Source organism: Stenella coeruleoalba (assembly GCF_951394435.1).
Source record: "Stenella coeruleoalba genome assembly, chromosome: 3".
In the NCBI taxonomy this organism is placed as follows: Eukaryota; Metazoa; Chordata; class Mammalia; order Artiodactyla; family Delphinidae; genus Stenella; species Stenella coeruleoalba.
Window position 1 is genome coordinate 8,083,515 of NC_137148.1, and position 17,445 is coordinate 8,100,959.

A 17,445-nucleotide genomic window follows, 5' to 3' on the forward strand; every position below is an offset into this window, starting at 1 on the left:
AGGCAAAGATCGAGAAGATGCAAGAAATATTTAACAAAGACCTAGAAGAAGTGAAGAACAAACAGAGATGAACATTCAATAACTGAAATGAAAACTACACTAGAAGGAATCAATAGCAGAATAACTGAGTCAGAAGAACAAATAAGTGACCTGGAAGACAAAATGGTGGAATTCACTGCTGCAGAACAGAATAAAGAAAAAAGAATGAAAGTAAATGAAGACAGCCTAACAGACCTCTGGGACAGCATTAAATGCAACATGACATTCGCATTATAGAGGCCCCAGAAGGAGAAGAGAGAGAGAAAGCACCCAAGAAAATATTTGAAGAGATTATAGTCAAAAACTTCCCTAACATGGGAAAGGAAATAGCCACCCAAGTCCAGGAAGCACAGAGAGTCCCATATGCGATAAACCCAAGGAGAAACATGCTGAGACTCACAGAATCAAATTGGCAAAAATTAAAGACAAAGAAAAATTATTGAAAGCAGCAAGGGAAAAACGACAAATAACATACACGGGAACTCGCATAAGGTTAACAACTGATTTCTCAGCAGAAACTCTACAAGCCAGAAGGGAGTGGCATGACATACTTAAAGTGATGAAAGGGAAGAAACTACAACAAAGATTACTCTACCTGGCAAGGAACTCATTCAGATTCGATTGAGAAATTAAAACGCTGACAGACAAGCAAAAGCTAAGAGAATGCAGCACCACCAAACCAGCTTTACAACAAGCGCTAAAGGAACTTCTCTAACTGCGAAACACAAGAGAAGAAAAGGACCTACAAAAACAAACCCAAAACAATTAAGAATATGGTAATAGGAACATACATATTGATAATTACCTTAAATGTGAATGGATTAAATGTTACAACCAAAAGACACAGGCTTGCTGAATGGATACAAAAACAAGACCCATATATATGCTGTCTACAAGAGACCCACTTCAGACCTAGGGACACATACAGACTGAAAGTGAGGGGATGGAAAAAGATATTCCATGCAAAGGGAAATCAAAAGAAAGCTGGAGTAGCAATACTCATATCAGATAAAATGGACTTTAAAATAAAGAATGTTACAAGAGACAAGGAAGGGCACTACAAAATGATCAAGGGGTCAATCCAAAAAGAAGATAAAACAATTATAAATATATATACACCCAACATAGGAGCACCTCAATACATAGGGCAACTGCTAACAGCCATAAAAGAGGAAATCGACAGTAACACAATAATAGTGGGGGACTTGAACACCTCACTTACACCAATGGACAGATCATCGAAACAAAAAATTAATAAGGAAACACAAGCTTTAAATGACACAGTAGACCAGATAGATTTGATTGACATTTATAGGACATTCCATCCAAAAACAGCAGATTACACTTTCTTCTCAAGTGTGCACGGAACGTTCTCCAGGATAGATCACATCTTGGGTCACAAATCAAGCCTTAGTAAATTTAAGAAAACTGAAATCATACCAAGCTTCTTTTCTGACCACAAATATTAGAAAGGTATAACCTTCCAAGACTGAACCAGGAAGAAATAGAAAATATGAACAGACCAATCACAAGTAATGAAATTGAGACTGTATTTGAAAATCTTCTAACAAACAAAAGTCCAGGACCAGATGGCTTCACAGGTGAATTCTGTCAAATATGTAGAGAAGAGCTAATACCCATCCTTCTCAAACTCTTCCAAAAAATTGCAGAGGAAGGAACATACTCAAACTCATTCTATGAGGCCTCCATCACCCTGATACTAAAATCAGACAAAGATACTACAAAAAAAAGAAAATTACAGACCAATATCACTGATGAATATAGATGCAGAAATCCTCAACAAAATACTAACAAACAGAATCCAACAGCACATTAAAAGGATCATACACCATGATGAAGTAGGGTTTATCCCAGGAATGCAAGGATTTTTCAATACACGCAAATCAATCAATGTGATAAACCATATTAACAAATTGAAGGAGAAAAACCATATGATTATCTCAATAGATGCAGAAAAAGCTTTTGACACAATTCAACGTCCATTTATGATAAAAAAAAACCCTCCAGAAAGTGGGCATAGAGGGAACTTACCTCAACACGATAAAGGCCATGTACGACAAACCCACATCAAACATCAGTCTCAATGGTGAAAAACTGAAAGCATTTCCTCTAAGATCAGGAACAAAACAAAGATGTCCACTTTCACTACTATTATTCAACATAGTTTTGGAAGTCCTACCCACGGCAACCAGAGAAGAAAACGAAATAAAAGGAATACAAATTGGAAAAGAAGAAGCAAAACTGTCACTGGTTGCAGATGACATGATACTATACATAGAGAATCCTAAAGATGCCACCAGAAAACTTCTAGAGCTAAACAATGAATGTGGTAAAGTTGCAGGATACAAAATTAATGCACAGAAATCTCTTGCATTCCTATATACTAATGATGAAAAATCTGGAAGAGAAATTAAGGAAATACTCCCATTTACCATTGCAACAAAAAGAATAAAATACCTAAGAATAAATCTACCTAGGAAGACAAAAGACCTGTATGCAGAAAACTATAAGACACTGATTAAAGAAAGTAAAGATGATACAAACTGATGGAGAGATATACCATGTTCTTGGATTGGAAGAATCAATATTGTGAAAATGACTCTACTACCCAAAGCAATCTACAGATTCAATAAAATCCCTATCAAATTACCAATGGTATTTTTTACAGAACTAGAAAAAAAAAATCTTAAAATATGTTTGGAGACACAAAAGACCCTGAATAGCCAAAGCAGTCTTGAGGGAAATAAACAGAGCTGGAGGAACCAGATTCCCTGACTTCAGACTATACTATAAAGTATAGTACAAAGTATAGTATACTAGAAAGATTACTACAGTAATCAAGACAATATGGTACTGGCACAAAAACAGAAATAAAGATCAATGGAACAAGATAGAAAGCCCAAAGATAAACCCACACACCTATGGTCAACTAATCTATGACAAAGGAGGCAAGGATATACAATGGAGAAAAGACAGTCTCTTCAATAAGTGGTACTGGGAAAATTGGACAGCTACATATAAAAGAATGAAATTAGAACACTCCCTAACACCATACACAAAAATAAACTCAAAATGGGTTAGAGACCTAAATGTAAGATCAGACACTATAAAACTCTTAGAGGAAAACATATGAAGAACACTCTTTGACATAAATCACAGCAAGATCTTTTTTGATCCACCTCCTAGAGATATGGAAATAAAAACAAAAATAAACAAATGGGACCTAATGAAACTTAAAAGCTTTTGCACAGCAAAGGAAACCATAAACAAGACGAAAAGACAACCCTCAGAATGGGAGAAAATATTTGCAAATGAATCAATGGACAAAGGATTAATATCCAAAATATATAAACAGCTCATGTAGCTCAATATTAAAAACACAGGGCTTCCCTGGTGGCGCAGTGGTTGAGAGTCCGCCTGCCGATGCAGGGGACACGGGTTTGTGCCCTGGTCCGGGAAGGTCCCACATGACGCGGAGCGGCTGGGCCCGTGAGCCATGGCCGCTGAGCCTGAGCGTCCGGCGCGTGTGCTCCGCAATGGGAGAGGCCACAACAGTGAGAGGCCCGTACCAGAAAAAAAACACACAAACAACCGAACCAAAAAATGGACAGAAGCGCTAAATAGACATTTCTCCAAAGAAGACATACAGATTGCCAAGAAGCACATGAAAAACTGCTCAACATCACTAATTATTAGAGAAATGCAAATCAAAACTACAATGAGGTATCACCTGACACCAGTTAGAATGGGCATCATCAGAAAATCTACAAACAACAAATGCTGGAGAGGGTGTGGAGAAAAGGAACCCTCTGGCACTGTTGGTGGGAATGTAAATGGATACAGCCACTATGGAGAACAGTATAAAGGTTCCTTAAAAAACTAAAAATAGAATTACCATATGATCCAGTAATCCCACTACTGGGCATATACCCAGAGAAAACCATAATTCCAAAAGACACATGCACCCCAATGTTCACTGCAGCACTATTTACAACAGCCAGGTCATGGAAGCAACCCAAATGCCCATCAACAGACAAATGGATAAAGAAGATGTGCTACATATATACAATGGAATATTACTCAGCCATAAAACGGAACAAAACTGGGTCATTTGTTGAGACATGGATGGATCTAGAGACTGTCATACAGAGTGAAGTAAGACAGAAAGAGAAAAATAAATATTGTATATTAACGCATGTATGTGGAATCTAGAAAAATGGTACAGATGAATCCGTTTGCAGGGCAGAAATAGAGACACAAATGTAGAGAATAAATGTATGGACACCAAGGGGGGAAAACGGCTGCGGGGTGGTGGTGGTGGTGTGATGAATTGGGACATGTATACACTGATGTGTATAAAATGGATAACTAATGAGAACCTGCCGTATAAAAAAATAAAGAAAATAAAATTCAAAAATTCATAATAAATAAATAAATACCTTGTCACAAACAAAACAAAAAATAGAATATTACTCAGCCATTAAAAAGGATGAAATAATGCCATCTGCAGCAACATGGATGGACCTGGAGATTTTCATACTAAGTGAAGTAAGTCAGACAGAGAAAGCCAAATATCATATGATATCACTTATATGAAGAATCTAAAAAAAAAATGATACAAATGAACTTATTTACAAAACAGAAACAGACTCACCAACTTAGGAAACAAATTTATGGTTACCAAAGTGGAAAAGTGGGTGGGAGGCAGGGAGGGATGAATTCGGAGTTTGGGATTAACGTGTACACACTACTATCTTTAAAATGGGTAACCAACAAGGACCCACTGCATAGCACAGGGAACCCTGCTCAATATTCTCTAATAACCTAAATGAGAAAATAATTTGAAAAAGAATAAATACATGTATATGTATAACTGAATCACTTTGCTGTCCACCTGAAACTAACACCACATTGTTAATCAACTATACTCCAATATAAAATTTAAAAAATTTTAAATAAAATAAAAAGACAGGGTAGCACTCACCTTAAGAGTAACAGTGATAAACACGAGGGGTTCCCATACCCTTTCAAGCAAGCAGCCTTTCCTAACATGCTTTTGACTTGTTATCGTAAGTCTACCCCCGCAGGCTTAATTAAACTGGGTGTTCACTCAACGGTGCAATTAAAGAAGAACCCACAAAGGGCACTTGGCCCTGCGGGTCTCCCACCTCCGTCTCCGATCTGAGCCGTGCACTAATTGTGCCCTTTGCCTGGGCCTCTTAATGATGATTTTTGCCAAGCGTCCAATCACGATTTTTATTCTTCCCACTTAGCCCCATCTCCAACGACCTCCAGGCAGGAAATCTGGGCCCCGAGGCCAGTTCTTCTGGCACACATACACTTTTAATTTAAAAATGAAAAATTAAAAGCCCATTGAAAGGCACTTAGCGGCAAATCCAAAACTTGCATCAACGTTCACGCACTACCACCAGAAATGAAAGAGACTCCACATTACAGATCACCCAGGGGTGAACTCGTAGCCTCGCTTTGTGGGTCACAACCTCCATGGTGCCCACTCCAAGGGGCAAGTTGGCCAGTGTCCCAGTCCACTGGGGCTGTGCTCCCACGCAAATGCGTGACATGGTGCTTCGTGGCTCTTCTGCAGATCACAAGCTCACTGATGACGGGAAGGATCAGAGCTGTGACTGCTTTTGCAAAAAAAGGATCACTGGGTTGTGAGAGGAGGACAGAAAAAGTCAGTATAGAATTTATTAAAAGGAAAAAAAAAGACTAAATGGAACCAACATTCTCTGGAGCGCAGAAGGATTTCCAGCATTCAGGGCACTCTCTTCCTTTCTGTGTCCTTTTTCATGTTGACCCCAAACCAATGCACCAATGGAGCTGGGCATTCTGATAGAGGACAAAGATATGGGTGACACTCTGGAGAAGTATGAAACAAGATCTGCACCTGACTGAGTTTCTCCTCTAATCCATACTTACTAGGTAAGAGGCCATGATATTCTTTTCCCTCTTGACAGAAAAGAGCAAAGTAATTGGCCACCAGAAGAAAAACTGAGATTTCTCTGAAAGATTATCAAGGAACTCAGGGTCCCAAAGATTAAATGAAGAATGTTTATCTATTTCCCAAACTCACTCCAAAGCTAGTACTACTCCCATTCACAAACCCAAACAAATAAATCAGATATACTTCTAAAGTGGGTTTGAATCTAAAGTGTTTGATCTTCTGTTATTAGTTTCATTATATGAGAAAAAAAAAAGTCCCTTTTAAATACTACGTAGGCCTTGGGAAGTACTATTCTTCCTAATCAAAAACATAAGGTATGTTACTCTCTGTATTCTCTTCCCCATGTTGGGCAAGTCAGTCTCTCCTCTAGCCATGATTTCCTTGAGCCTCCCTCAATAAACAATTAATTCATTGACAGACACTCTTCTTAAAAGTGTCTTCAACGTATTTGAATTGACAAGGTGTCTAACCACTATGAAGACTGACTATTCCCCTCTACGGTCTAACTGGGGTTTACAGCTTTAGCAACTAACGTCCAAGCACTGGTATTTACTCCACGGAGTTCAAAAGAAGTGGACCTTACTGCACAGATTCCTGGGTCAGGGATGAGTGAGGTGTGGGACACCCAGAAGGCCCTTCTGCCAGTACCATCTCTGGGGGGTGTCCGCCAAAATCCCCACCGTGAGCCCTTTACCACCACGGACTTTCCTCTGCACCAAGATAAACCACAAGGAGATGGAAACCCAGCAGGTGGGCCTGGAGAATCTGTTCGAACTTAAATAAAAGTTTCAGGCGTCAGCTTTCAAGTGAATGAATCTTTGCAATTCTTACTCACCAGCTTGCAGTTTCCTGAATGATTTTCTTTCACAAGCTGGCAATAGAAGCTAGGAATTCCATCACTGCTGGCACACAGGGAGTAAATCTGGCTCCAGGCCTGACTTAGGACTCTGCTTGGGAAGCCTTGACAGCCAATGTGCCCTGCCTGGAGGTGCAGAGCTCCAGGACCTCCCATATCCACCCTCACCCAGCCCCACCCCCAACTACGGCACAATTTCCATTCACGAGGGGCATTTACACTGGTTTCAGATGTGCATTGTAAGGAAAGTGGGGATAGACAGGTGGAGTGGAAAATATTGTCAACTGAAGCATCTGGGTTCAGGTATCCTCACCTTCCTGGCACCAGCTTTGTGACCAGGGGCCAGGGAATTGAGAGTTCAAGGTGGAGAAGAGGAAGGGCCTTGAGAAGCATAGCTCCAAGGCTTCCGATCTCTTCCATCAGGACTCGAGGCTGAGGGACGGAGAGGTTCCCACTGCCTTCTCACAAGTGCTTCTCTCACCCGATAAGCCGATGCATGTTTCTCCCTGCCTGAGAGCACCATCAGATGTGAAACAAATGCTGGGATGAAATTAAATAGCCACCGCATTCCCCTCATACTTGTAACTGACCTAGATGAGGACTGACTTATACGAGCCAGCCAACATGAAGCAGCCCAGGGACAAGACTGAGCCAAAGAACATGTCTGTCGATGACACCTACGATATCACAGCATCCAGCAGCAGCTCTGAATCCCCAGAGCAAAGAGGCAGGTACTGGAGATGCCACTGCCTGGACAAAGCCTGGGAGGTCCCTTCCACATGGGGAAGGGAGTTGAAACAGAGGAGGGAAGGGCAAGAGAGTGAAATTAGAGGCAATTCATATGTATCTCTACCCATAACCTAACCTCAGCTTGTGCTTTAAACTGCAAAAACATGTCAAAGAAAAATGGAAAGAGCCATAAGTGATCCTATGGCTCTTCTTCTAATGGGGGAAAAAAAGGCGCTCTCCACTTGAACCATTCAGGCTCTGGGCATTCAAAACTATGCATTGCGCCACTGGCTCTGGCTGTTAGAAGTAACCTCACCAGGGGAAGCGAAAGCTCTGCTAAGTGAACAAGGGTACAGAAGCAGGTGTTGTGCACTTTGGTCCATCCCAGGAAACCAGCATCCCTTGGCGAGCAGAGCCATGCTCTGGGAGTCCCAGACCCTGCAGCTCTAATGAGATCAGGAGACTATGTTTTCAAAGACTTCCACCCCCACTCCTGGAGCGATGTCCATGTACCAATAAAACTGGCAGAAGAGAAGTATCCTCTAACAAACGACTGGGAATCGGGGTGTAGCAAACATGGAGTAGCCAGGTGGGCCGATGAGTTTAATGGATTTGATTCGGTTCCGTGGTCTCATCTGGAAACAACCTGGGTTTGATTGTTTTCATGACAGAGATCACAGCTCTGATACACTTCCCAGGAAGTGCCATGGGATCAAAGAGAGGCTGTTTGTCCTGGCATCTGGTGGCCAAGGCACTAGGCTTTGTGAAAACCCTGGAAACACAGACACAGTTCCCAGGAAACACAGCAGGATTTGTTTAGGTCATGGGGTTTCACGTACTCTAACTTTAGAAATTATGTCCCAGATTTCTTTTTTTTGTAAACAACTTTACTGAGGTATAGGTTACATGATACAACATTCACACACTGTAAGTGTACAATTCGATGATTCTTAGTAAACGTACAGAGCTGTGTGACTATCCCCACAATACAGTTTTAGAACATTTCCATTGCCCTGAAAAGTCCCACCTGCCCATTTGCAGTGCCTTCCAACCTGCAGCCCCAGCCTCAGGCCACTGCGAATCTGCCTTCCGCCTTCACAGGTTTACCTTTTCTAGACATTTCCTATAAATGGAATCATACGACATGCAGTCTTTTGTGACTGGCTTCTTTCACTAAGCATAATGTTTCCAAGTTCACGCTTACTGCAGCTTCTATCAAGAGTTCATTCATCTGATTGCTGAATAGTAGTCCATTGTATTGCTGCTAGACCACATTTTATTTATCCACTCATCTGTTTCAGCTTATTAAATCTATAAATCCAACTAAGTGACAAGGCTTATGGGCCTCATCGCAGAAATAAAATAAGAAAGGCTTCCCTAGTTCTAAAATATTCTAGAATTTCTAAAAGTCTCTGTAATGTGTGAAAATACATCATGAGGATACAATACATTCCCTGGAATTTTTGTGCCTATGGGTGGGCGAGGGGAGGGGAGCTGGTCTCAATAAGTAAACAACATCCCTGAATTTCACTTTTTTATGTTTAATAAACTATTTGAATACACATAAAGTGTTTTATGCTAATCTCCAAGTCCAGCAAGGTCATCAATTGACGGAACAAGCATTTACAACGGTGCAAATAGCCCTGTATTAGGATACGTGAAGTGCACAGTCCTTGACTCACAAAGACATCTTTATTTCAAGACTCTGCAAATAAATCAGTTTGGGGGTATTTGAAACACTTTTCTCCACCTAAATAGTGTTCAGTTTCCACGGTTGGCCCCCAAAGTCTTAGTAAGGTCACAGCCTTTATCCAGGACACTATATCGCAGTCTGTACTATTTATATACCACATAAAGGCATCTACTGATTCATTCATTCACCACACGTATGAACCCAGGGCAGCCTGTGTGCCAGGCGCTGTTTTAGACATGGAAGACTCACCAGTGGCAGTCTCATGTGGCTGCTAAGCTTCCATTCTCTGTTGGTGAAAGTCTTTAAGAAATACAGCATGGGGCTTCCCTGCTGGCGCAGTGGTTGGGAGTCCACCTGCCAATGCAGGGGACACGGGTTCATGCCCCAATCCGGGAAGATCCCACATGCCGCGGAGCAGCTGGGCCCATGAGCCATGGCCGCTGAGCCTGCGCGTCCGGAGCCTGTGCTTAGCAATGGGAGAGGCCACAACAGTGAGAGACCCGCATACCACAAAAAAAAAAAAAAAAGGCAATACAGCAAGTTGGGTTGGAGCAACCCAACATCCTCATCACTCTTGTAGGGAAGTCCTACCCCACTTCCTGGCTACTCCTCCCCTTCTATCTTCTGGAGGACCTGCTTCTAAGGTGGGGGCCCCCAGGGGCGATGCAGGCCTGGCATCCTGACCCACCACTGCTGCCTGGCCGTCTCCAAGTCCATCCACATGCTCCGCCCACATCCTCTGTGCAGAGCCCTCCCAGGACCTCTATCTGACACCCCTCGGTCACACGGGGACAGTTACGCCACTGTGAACTGCTGCTGCCCTCACCACCCCTCTCCAGCTGGCCTGCAACCTGTCCAACCACCGCTGACATAGCTCCAGCACAGTAGGCGGGCCCGTCCCGTGGGGACCTCTCCCTGGCCATCAAGTGCTTCACTGGAGGCCAAGGCCTCTCCCAACTGCCCTGCCCAATTAGGCAAGTACTCTATTAAAGCCCGGGCTTCTGGTAATTTATTCTACCCAGCTTTCCTAGCACTAACTTTCCCAAAGTCAAGTCCACAGCTAGAACAGGCAGGAATTGACAGGCGTCTCAGAAGCAAATTCTTACTCAGTTCCCACATGTACCTCGACTGGCATGAGCCATGGCTTAAGAGCAACGTCTGCTGAACAAAGAAAGGACGGTTGACATCCAGAGCAATTATTTTTGCTTTATGCTACCAGCTACACACAATGTTCTCAGCTTTACAATCGGTAAAGTTTTACAGCAGATCTAAATCTCAGCCCTGTAAAAGGAATCACAGAAGCAGGGTTTGATGCTAAAGCCCATTTGGCTGCAGGATGTCCAGCCATAAATGCCCCTGGCCTCTGTCGGGGATGCTGGCCTGGCACTGAGTGCTTGAGTGGTCCTGGCCGTGGGGCAGCTGCATCCTTGGTGGCTGACTGAGCACAGGTTTGGAAGCCCTCCCCAAGATGTGTCACATCTCCAGTTTCTTTTACAGGGAGGGAAGTTCTTTGTATGGAATTGTATTGGGGTCAGCTGGTGAGAAACAGATCTCTTCCGGGAAGTTACAGCAGGCACTAGCCATCTTATGTTTCTGCAGACAACTTACAGGAAATGGCTTAGCAGAATTTTTCTGACTGCTTTTTATTTTTTCTGACTCTGTTTTTCTTTGCATAGGCATATCATATATCGTTGCCAAGTGTTGGGTGAATGTGAACTGATTGAAAGAGGCTCTATTTCCTGTGAACAATTTGTCCTTGCTCCATCCTGACGGTCACTTTCCTAGAACTTATTTAATTTCACATCTCAGCAAATACAGTATTATTTCTCCAGTAGAGTTGCCTTCTGATAGCATCAGTCTCCTGGTTATTTATCATACATATCTGTAATTGAATTACCTATTGCAGTAATGTAATCTACTCTCAAATGGACATAAAAATGCAACATAAAATAAAATTGTTCCAATGTGTACCTCCTCGTCATTCTACGTGAATCCTAGTGTAGCTGATTCCCCAGAGAGATGGTGACAAGTAATGAATGACAGATAGGAAGATAAAGATTAGTGAGTCCATGGCCTTCCAGAAATAAAAGAAATTCACCCTCTAAAACTTTATTCTTTTTTAAAATATAGTGGTTTTCAATATTAATCAGGAAGCCAATTCTAGTACATGTAGAAAAAAAAGAGTAAAGAATGGAATGATTTACTTTTTTCCAAATGCAACAGTACTAACCTAATATATTTTAAAACTTAGGAAAGAGAAGCAAAGTGCTCAACTTTGCTCTTGTCAAACAACCATTAATCTTGGACAATAAAAGAAGGTAAAGAAAAAAAGACAACAGCAATTCCTTTGAGAAAAATTTCTGTTTTCTTGAGCCCACCATTGGGTTCATCCTATTTTAAATGTCACACCCCAGGGAACTATATAACTTGTCTTTGAAGTTGCTTCGGAATACTCTGTGAAATTCAGAGCCAAGTTTCCCTAGCTCTAGAACCTTTAGATGGCAAAGCTTAATTGTGTCAATACCAGTACATTATAATAAGTTACTTGTTATACTGGACCTTCTCTTGGATCAAGTTTTTGTTTGCTTTGTTCTGTTTGGCATAAATTCTGAATCAAAACAAGTTTGTCTATGTATATTCCAGCTTACTTTAATTTTGTTCCTCTTTTCTTGTCGTTAGAAATTGATTCTAAGATACCCAGTACCTGATAAATTCATCAAAGAAATCAGTGATATCTTTAGCAAGCACAACAAAAGCTGCTTCTTCGAACTGCTTCCCAATGAACTAGCTACTCCTCACCTGTTGAATTTATCTTTAATATGTCACCAATTTGTGCAGGAATTAGAGACAGCAGATTGCCCCCTATCTACAGCTGATCGTTTCTACAAGGCAGCAAGCAGAGTGATAAAAGCCAGTAATTTTCAACAAAACTTCTGCATCTCAATTTTAAAAGGTTGCCAGAGACATATGTGAAAATGTCTACTTTATCAACAACAGTACACAAAGATAGTATAAACAGCTTAAAGTGCTTATGTGTACTCATCTTAGGACTTAAGAAAATTGTTCGCTTTCTCTATATAAATATGCAAATAGACACGTGTGGGCAGAAATGTACCAGGTTCCGTGCACACACTTTGCACTTCAGTGCAACTCAATTTGCTCCAGGGCAAAAGCTACATTTTAAAAAATTTTATTTAACTCTAAACATAAAAACGTGTCACTTTGGTGTTATAATTATACTCTAAGCAATTTGTCTGCGTACCTGTAGCAACAATGTCAGGAGCATTTTTAAACACAAATATGGTGTGATTTTAGAATCAAGAATTATGGGGGATTTACTGCAGGATGTGGGACTTTTCTCAAACACCTGTGCATAGACTACTCCAAAAACGGAATCCTTGACTCTGACATATTATAAACTAATTAACTTGTTCTGTCTCACAAACTGGAGGATTCTGTGATCCAAATTTCTTGTTAGGGATTAGTTCCTAACCTTAGTTAACTCTAGAGTTGCTGATCACTTGTTTCCATAATGGAATGCCTTTAGACCTTTGGCCGGACCTTTAATGAAGGTCTGTTCCCCCCTCCACCACTTTCCCGTATGCATATCAGAAGAAAAGCCTTAATTTCAATGACTTTATAACAACAAAAACAGACATTTGGAATCATTAAAAATAATCACGAAGTTAATAAAAAATTATGTAATGATTCAGCTAAGCAGCTCTCTCTAGTATCAGGGGCATATGAGAGAGTCCCAAGGAACCGGCATCTGTTATTTTGAGCAATTAGCATACAACACAGAGAAAAGTTTGCTGCTTTTTAACATCTCCGATCAAGAATCTAAAGTGAAGCAAGATTTCTCACTGCAAAGCTGTGAATGGGGATTCAGAAGGTCTACAAACGCTAAAACTTAAGCAAAAGTTTAGAACATGCGTAATTCATCATGCCCCACTGGCCGACATCTTTTAACAGCCGCTGCACTATATGTTTCTATGTTTCATTCTATCCAGACATGGAGAAGGAATCATTTTAAAAGGAGACAGCAGTGAAGAGCACAGGTTTATTTTTACCAAGTTTTGAACATCTCAGAAACTTCTTTTGGACAAAGGCAAGCTTTACCACCCAGGAGACCAAAGTCTTTGCTCACAGCAGGAATCTCACAGCTGTTTGCCATTAAAACAACCAAATAAGTTACTGTAGTTTGTAAAAGGCATAAAATGATTAGCATCATCCACCTTCTCCCTATTAAGGAAGTATATACAAGGCTAAAAGCATGTAAAAGCAGGTATCAGTTCATCACCCCCACAATTCCATGAGTGTGCAAATGATGAGAGTGACCCGTGCAGCACTGTGGATGAGCTGCTATTTCGTGGCAAAATTTCTGCAAGAAAGAAACTCAAGAAAAAAGCTTCAAGGGGCCCAAGCAGTTACATTTCGGACTGCTTTTTCATTTAAGACAAGCATGGCAAAAAATCTTTGGGGGTACAGAATCCCTGTTTCCTCTGCAGTAAACGCAGACATAGACAGGAATAGTTATTTAAATGATACACAAGGTAAGGTATTATCTGCCTGAACTGAAAGTGTGAATTGGTCACTCAAAATAGCGTATGATAAAGTTTACCCTCTCTTCAATAATGAAAGTGGCATTAACTAGCAATTAATTTAGCAATCCTAATTAGGTGTTAAAAATCTTCCCTGGTAAAGTCTGTTTTTGTCTTTCTGTGTCTCCTTAGGAAAGACTAACTCTATAATTAATAACATATCTGTCGTTTCCAAAGGTGGCCATCGTGACAGAACTCTTCTGGATAAGCTAACTGTGACATACAATTGTTTTGCTTAAATAAGAGATTCAACATAAACCTCAATTTAAAAAAAAAAGATGCGACAATTATTTGTAACTCCTGGCATTTTAACTAATGTGCACCTGAGAACTTAATGTCAATATTAAACATAACTCACCTTATCTTCACTCAATTTCGATTTCTTTCTGAGTAAATACAGCGGTCACAGGGAGGAAGACAGATGCACAAACAGGAACAGTTTACAAGGATACGTTTGTCTCTGAAAGGAGTCTTTCTACTTAAGGGCCTTGAGTTTGGAAACCACCTTTCCTGTCCCTTCTTCTAACAAGGCTGACAGCTCCCTCAGGTCAACTGACCAACTCCTCCACCATCCTCCACCTCTGTGAAATCACTGCAAGATCCGCCTGGTCTCGCTCTGCTGACTCGGACCTCCACCCACTCACCCAGCACCGAGGGCTCCTAGCATCCTCTCGCCCTCTTCCTGAGCTCGCTCTCAGCGCCCCCTGCCGGGGATCCCGGGGACGCCGCAAGCGCCGGAAAGTTAAATCCCAACTCTGAACATCCGCATCCAGGTACAAAGCGAGGAAAGGGCGAGGAGGTGAACGCGCTTCCCGCCAAAGCCCGGGGAATCGGGATCTGACTGAGCTAGGCCGGGCACCGAGCGCCGCGGGGAGCGATCCCGGGGAGATCACTCCTCGGCGGCGTCTCCATCGCACGTCTTCCCTCCGGCGCCCAGATCTACCTCCGGCCCCGAAATCCTGAGCCAGGGGATGCGAAATCGTGGAGCGGCGTAGAGATGCCCGCGGAAACGGAGTGGACTGGCTACAGCCCATGGAGCAAGTGGTTCCCCAGGCCCCTACATCCCTGGCCGCGGCGTTCTGTGCGACCGCCAGCCTCAGTCTCCCTCATTAACCAAAGCGCTCGGTGGAGTTGAGCCCAAGTCCCACCGCCTCCCGGGTTCTCGCGGGCGCCGCAAAGCCCCAATAACTCGCCCAGAAAAACCTTGCCCCGGGCGGCGATTACCGGACTGCGAAGTGTCGGCCACCGGGACCCCTGCTTTTAGCTCCCGACAATGCGAGCCTGGACACGCGCCGGCTGCATGCAAAGACCTCCAGTGCGCACCTTATGGAGGTGTTGGGTAGGGGTGCCCTCTCTCCCACCGCCCGGGCGCCCACCGGGTCGCTTCCGCTCCTTACCTCTGCACACTCAGACCTCTGCAAAGGCAGAGACACAAACTTCCAGCCCGTGTACTAGCTCAACTGTGCGCGCCCCTGCACTGACGGTAGTCCTGACCCTGCCCCCGGGCTGCCCCCCGCCCAGTGCCTGCAGATCGACCCGGCCCGAGATCGACTCGACCCACCCGCCGACCACTGCCGCCCCCGGGTCCTGGCCCCAAAGGGGCTCGGTCGGGGCTGCGGCTACGGCCACGCGGGGACGGGGCGGGGGGGTCGCTCACCAGGTGGGAGGCGCGCTCCTCGTGCCAGTCATCCAGCGCCGGGGACCCGGAGCAGCTCTGAGAGGCTTCTTCAGCGCCCGGCGAGGGAAGTCGAGGCAGCAGCCGCCGCCCCCCGCCACTTGCCCAGAACCACCCCCAACTCGCAGCGCTCCGGGCTGGGGCGCCGGCTCGAGCGCCAGGCGCACCGTCCCCGGGCGCACGGCCGGACCGGGGTTGAGCAGGTTCGCGCCCAACGGGGTCGTCGGGCGAAGAGGCAAATTTGGGTGCTCCAGCCAGCTCCGCAGAGGAGCCCGAGTGGGAGAGGAGAGCCCCTCGGACTGGCCACAAGGGCTGGGCCGCCCCAGCCGAGAGAAGTGGAGGGTGGGGGCCGCCGCCGGGGAGGGACCGCGAGCGGCCAGGGGCTGTGGAGTCCACCCGCGGCGGGAGCGCGGCGCGCGGGAGCCGACGCAGGGAGAGAAGCCGCCGCCGGCGCCGCCTTCCCGGCGAGTAGAGCTGCGCGGGGAGTACTGGCCGGGAGCGCGGGGCCGCCTCGCCCCGCCCCAGGCCCCGCCCAGGCCCCCGCCCCCTCTGCCGCGCCTCCTCCTCCTCCTCCTCCTCCCAGCCCGGCTGAAACCCGAGCGCTCCACCCCGTTTCTGACCTCCCTGGGCCCCTCCCCTGACACCTCCCCTTCCCGGGACCGGACCCCCTCCGCTACCCCGGCGTCCCCCTGGACTCCAGGGGCCCCACTGCTGCCTGCCCAGTGCGACTGCGCCCGAGCCTGGACTTTCAGGGACGCCCTCTCCCCCGCCTTGCAGAGACTTTCTGTAGCTCCTCCGCCCCCGGTCCCGCAGCTCCGACGTGGCTGCTGCGGGGGGAGGGGACCTGGGGAGAGTTGGGGGGTCGGCATAAAGGGCCGGAGGCAGCGCGGGCGGAGACCCGAGATGTGGCGCGTCCACTCCGCCGGCCTCAGCTCCAGGTACGTGCGCGTCCCCCGGCTGAATCCGGCCGTGTGATGAGAGCGGGGGCAGGGGCCGCGGGGTCCTCCCGACTCCGACTCTGTGATTTTGTTCTTTCTGTGCGACATCCTCCTGCGCGCTCTGAGCTGGAAACTTCTTAAAGACCGAGGGAGTTGCTGCGGATTCTTGGAGGAGCGATTTGGGGGTGCGCCTCCCGGCTAGATCGGCTCAGTTTCAGCAGAGTTGAGTTAGAGAAACGAACAGATGCAGCGAACCAGGGAGGCAGGTCAGGGGTCCCCAGGTGGCCACGCTGAGCCAGAGAGGGGGCCGCCAGATGGACAAAGTTATCTCGACCAATTATGGGGCAAATGTTATTGATACTTGCTGCCCTTTTGCCGAATCTTTCGCCTTTATCGAGCGAGTACTCAGGTGAAAAGATTCTTAATTGGAAAGCAGAGTACCTTTCAAGACTCCTGAAATTTGTTGCAAAATTTGTTGATACTCTATTGCAAAACTTCGGTAGGGAAAGCTGTAGGGCCGCGCCTGACCCTTTCCTTCTGGATGGGGGTGGGGAACAGTCTCTCTGGGCCCTTTTTTCTCCATCTCGGCCTCAAAGGGTGGCTTTCAAGTTTCCGTTGCGTAAGGAAACTCATGAACGTCCCCACCACGACCCTCTTACCGCAGTGACAATGGAAAGCTCTACGGCCCACATTCACACAGCCGCTCCAGGGCCAGTGGCCGGGTCTTGGGATTCCCGATAGTGGGAGTGGCCCAGCGTGCCCAAGACTGTGCCCTTGAGTTCAGCTACAAGACAAAGAACCCATCTCTAGCTGCAAGGTGTCATGGCTCCTGCTGTAGCCACGCAGATCCAAGAGAAAAAGAATCGGAAAACAAATTGACATTGATTTGTCTTTAGTTTCTAGAAATATTTTTTTTTAATAAAAGAAT

The 17,445-nt window shown here is 45.1% G+C and overlaps 1 protein-coding gene across 2 annotated transcripts in view; it reads right to left on the minus strand.

The window, feature by feature from the left end:
- Nucleotides 1-16,042, minus strand: part of SEMA5A (semaphorin 5A) — a 477,874-nt gene extending 461,832 nt beyond the window's left edge. For both annotated transcript variants that reach the window (XM_079918531.1, XM_079918532.1), the window contains exon 1: nt 15,562-16,042. The gene's annotated coding sequence lies outside the window, so the exon portion shown is untranslated. The remainder of the gene's footprint in view (nt 1-15,561) is intronic.
- Nucleotides 16,043-17,445: the final 1,403 nt, after the last annotated feature.